The sequence below is a fragment of the Enhydra lutris genome, unplaced genomic scaffold (assembly GCF_002288905.1).
Source record: "Enhydra lutris kenyoni isolate GAN:26980312 unplaced genomic scaffold, ASM228890v2 scaffoldscaffold23, whole genome shotgun sequence".
Taxonomy (NCBI): domain Eukaryota; kingdom Metazoa; phylum Chordata; class Mammalia; order Carnivora; family Mustelidae; genus Enhydra; species Enhydra lutris.
Window position 1 is genome coordinate 18,349,530 of NW_019154107.1, and position 5,037 is coordinate 18,354,566.

General features: G+C 39.9%; 1 pseudogene; it reads left to right on the forward strand.

Annotated features, from left to right (window-relative positions):
• The first annotated feature begins 4,284 nt into the window (after positions 1 to 4,284).
• Positions 4,285 to 4,800, forward strand: LOC111150385 (annotated as a pseudogene).
• Positions 4,801 to 5,037: the final 237 nt, after the last annotated feature.

Genomic DNA, 5,037 nt, shown 5'->3' on the forward strand with positions numbered 1-5,037 from the left:
TCTTTCTCCGATTGACTTATTTCGCTAAGCATGATACCCTCTAGTTATGGACACTGGGGAGGGTATGTGCTATGGTGAGTGCTGTGAAGTATGTAAACCTGGCGATTCACAGACCTGTACCCCTGGGGATAAAAATATATGTTTATAAAAAATAAAATTAAAAAAAAATAAATATATATATATATATATATAAAAAAAAAAAAAGTAAAAAAGGCAGGGTGCCTAGATGGTGCGGTCGGTTACGCATCTGACTCTTGGTTTTGGCTCAGGTTGTAATCTCAGGGTCCTGGAGTCAAGCTCCACATCCAGTTCCCTGCTCAGCATGGAGTCCACTTGAGATTCTCTCTCCCTCTCCCCCTCCCACTTGCGTTCGCTCTCTCTCTCAAATAAATACATCTTAAAAAACAAGAACAAAAAGAAAAGAAGAAAACCTTCAGTGGCTTCTCTGTAGATAGTGCATACCTCTCAAACTTAAATGCAAAGAGAAAAATAAACTCAGCATCTAAGAACAGACATACAATATCAAAATGTGTAAATTAGGTGTAACTGGAGTGTCAAAAGCAGGAAGAAGAACCGAACAAAAAATATTTCAAGTATTCAGGCTTAGAACTTGCCAAAGTTATTGACAGACACCAAACTACAAATCCAGGAAGCTTGGAAAACATGAGTCAGGATAAACATGAGAAAGAAAACAAAAACAAACAAAAACAACAACCATCGGCAATTTATTACAGGCATGAAGGGCTGGTTCACATTTGAAAATCATCAGTGTTAGTCACCATATCGATAGGTTAAGGAATAAAACTTGTACAGTCAGTACAAGTCAGTCAAGTACAGTCAGTTTCTGCAGAAAAAGCATATGACAAAATATGACATGCATTCACAATAAAAACTCTTAGCAAATTAAGAATAGATAACTTTTCTCACTTTTATAAAGAATATCTAGGGGTGCCTGACTGGCTCAGTCAGTAGAGCATGTGACTCCTGGTCTCCAGGTTGTGAGTTCAAGTCCCATGTTGGGTGTAGAGATCACTTAAAAATTAAAAAATTCTTGGGGCACCTGGGTGGCTCAGTGGGTTAAAGCCTCTGCCTTCGGCTCAGCTCATGGTCCCAGGGATCCTGGGATCGAGTCCCACATCGGGCTCCCCTCCGCAGGGAGCCTGCTTCCTCCTCTATCTCTGCCTGCCTCTCTGCCTACCTGTGATCTCTGTCTGTCAAATAAATAAATAAATCTTTGGGGAAAAAAGATTTTAAAAAAAATTTAAAAATTCTTAGAAGAATATTTCCAAAATTTATAGTTAATAGGTGAGAAATGGGGTGCTTCCCCCCATAATAAGGAATAAAGAAAAGGTATCCTCTCTTACCACTCCTTCTTAACATCATTCTGGAAGTTCAAGCTAGTGCAATAAGACAGGTAAAAGAAATAAAAAGCTATTCATATTATAAAGGAAAAATATACTGTTTTTATTTAAAGATTTTTTAAAAAAAGATTTTATTTATTTGAGAGCGAAAGCAAGAGCACAAGCAAGGGGCAGGGGCAGAGGGAAAAGCAGATTCCCTGTTGAGCAGGAAGCCTGATACGAGACTTAGTCCCAGGACCCTGAGATCACTACCCAACCCAAAGGCCCATGCCCAACTGACTGAGCCACCCAGGTGCCCCTCAGAGATGTTTATCTAGAAAATCCTCAGTCTTCTGGGAAACTCTTGGGAAAAATAAAATCCTGGAACTCCTGGGCAAATAAAGCAAGGTTTCAGGATACCAGGTCAGTATACAAAAATCAATAAGCAATGAAAAAATCTGAATTTAAAAAAATATATATTGTTTATAATGGCACCAAATAAATAAGTACTTATGCAGGAAACTAACAAAATATGTACAGTAATTCTATGCAGAAAACTACTTAGCATTGGTGAAAAATAAAATCAAGATCCAAATGAGAGCTAACCCATGTTCATGATTTAGAAGAGTCGGTATTGTTACAAGATCCATTATTCTTAACTCAATCCATTCAATCTCATCCAAAATCCCAAAGCAATTTTGTAGGTATTGGCAAACTGATTCTGAAGTTTATGTGGAAAGGTGAAACACCTAGATTAGCCAATATAATACTGAAGGAGGGCACAGTTGGAAAATTCACACTACTTCATTTCAAAATCTGACATAAAGTTATAATGATCAAGATAGTCTATGGTACTGGAAAAGAACAGCTCTATAGAGCAATGGAATGGAAGAGATTAGAAAGCCCAGAAATTGATACCCACAAATATAGTCAACTGGACTTTGACAGAGGTAAAAGCAATAAAATGGAGAAAGATAATCTCTCCAACAAATGGTTCTGGAACATCTGGACATCCACACGCAAAAAATGGAATCTAGATACAAATGTTGTAATCTCAAAAATTAATTCAAAATGGATCATGACCTACATTTAAAATGCAAAATAACATAGAAAATCTAGGTGACCTTGGGGTTGACCAGGACTTTCTAGATACAATACCAAAAGCATGACTCAGGAAAAAAAAGTTGCACTTATTTAAAATGTAAAACTGCTCTGTGAAAGATAATATTAGCAGATGAAAAGCCACACACTTGGGATGTTTGCAAAACATATGTAAGGTAAAATATCTAAAATATACAAGGAATTTTTAAAACTCAATAAGAAAACAAAACCTGATTAACAAAATAGGCAAAAAATCTGAATAGATACCTTATCAAAAGAAGATATACAAGTTGCAAATAATCCTATAAAAATATGCTCTAAATTGTGCGACAACTCTAGGTGAATAAAATACATTCTAAAAACATGCTCAGCATCATGTCCTTAGGAAATTGCTAATTAAAACACCACATACCTTTTACAATGACTAACATCCAAAATAATCACAACACCAAGTACTGGTAAAGAGATGGAGCAACAGGAATTTTCATTCATTGCTGATGGGAGTGCAAAGTGGTACAGGCAGTTTGGATGGTTTTTACAAAAATAAATGTAGTTTAAGCATAAGATCTAGCAATCATTCTTCTTGGTGTTTTCCCAATTGAGCTGAAATCTTAGGTGCACACAAAAACCAGCATATGGATATTTATGGCAACTTTATTCATAATTGCCACATCTTGGAAGCACCCAAAATGTGCTTCAACAGGTGTAAACTGTGGTATATCCACACAATGGCATATTATTCATTGCTAAAAAGAAATGAGCCATCAAGGGGCACCTGGGTGGCTCAGTCGGTTAAGCGTCTGCCTTCAGCTCAGGTCATGATCCCAGGGTCCTGGGATTGAGCCCCTCATCATGCTCTCTGCTCAGTGGAGAGTCTGCTTCCCTCTTCCCCTCTCCCCACTCAGGCTTGCGTGTGTGCATGCACATACATATTCTCTCTCTGAAATAAAATCTTTGGGGAAAAAAATGAACAATCAAGCCACCAAAAGAATGGAGGAAACTTAAATGCATATTGCTAAGTGAAAGTAACCAATCTGAAAAGGCTACATACTGAATGATTCCAACGAATGACATTCTGAAAATAGCACAACTATGGAGACAGTAGAAAGATCACTGGTTGCTGGGGCGGGGGCGAGGTCATTCATAGGGAGAGAGAGAGGGCTAATAGGTAGAGCATAGGCAATTTTTTAAAAAGATTTTACATATTTATTTGAGAGAGAGAGAGAATGAGAACCAGCAAGCATGAGAGGGAGAAGGTCTGAAGGAGAAGCAGACCCCCCATGCCTCCCTCCCGCTGAGCAGGGAACCCCGATGCAGGGCTTGATCCCAGGACTCCAGGATCATGACCTGAGCCGAAGGCAGTTGCTCAACCAACTGAGCCACCCAGGCGCCCAGCATAGGCAATTTTTTTTAAAAGATTTTATTTATTTATTTGACATACAGAGATTACAAGTAGGCAGAGAGGCAGGCAGAGAGAGGAGGAAGCAGGCTCCCTGCTGAGCAGACAGCCCGATGTGGGGCTCGATCCCAGGACCTTGGGATCATGACCTGAGCCGAAGGCAGAGGCTTTAACCCACTGAGCCACCCAGGTGCCCCAGCATAGGCAATTTTTAAGAGCAGTGAAATTATTGTTCTGTATGGTACTGTAATGCTGGATACATGTCATTATGCATTTTTCAAAACCCATAGAGTATAAAACATAACAAAAGAATCCTGATATAAACTACGAACTTTAGTTTTTAAAAATGTATCAGTACCAACACCTCATCTCAGCTGGTCCACCCGAGACCCCCTGAGCACCAACCCCATTCCCCCTGCGGTCTCCCATTTCTGCTCCAACAGGATGAAAGTAACTACCATGAACCAAGATAAACTCCAAACTGCAAGCACAAGTGCGCATTGGTGGGAAAGAAACTGCTCGCCTGAAGAAGGTGGTTCATAGAACGGCTATAGCGGATGATAAAAAACTTCAGTTCTCCTTAAAGAAGTTAGGGGTAAACAGTATGTTTGGTATTGAAGAAGTGAATATGTTCACAAACCAAGGAACAGTGATCCACTCTCACAACCCCAAAGTTCAGGCATCACCGGTGATGAACACTTTCACCATTTCGGGCCATGCTGAGACAAAGCAGCTGTCAGAAACGCTACCCAGTGTCTTAAACCAACCGGTGCAGACAGTCTGACTAGCTGAAGAGGACTGGCTGAAGCTCTGCCCACACAATCTGTGGACGGAAAAGCCCCACTTGCTGTCAGAGAGGAGGAAGATGATGACGTTCCAGATCTTGTGGAGAATTGTGATGAAGCTTCCAAGAATGAAGCAAACCGAATTGAGTCAAGTTCTGAAGAAGATAAAACTTGAAGAAGTTACTGGGAGCTGCTAGTTTATACATGCCTCCTTTTTTATATTAATTATTTTTATTAATATATAATGTATTATTTGCCCCACGAGTACAGGTCTGTGAATCGTCAGGCTTACACACTTCACAGCCCTCACCATATCACATGCCCTTCCCAATGTCCATAACCCCACCACCCTCTCCCTACCCCCCTCCCCCCAGCAACCCTCAGTTTGTTTTGTGAGATTAAGAGTCTCCTA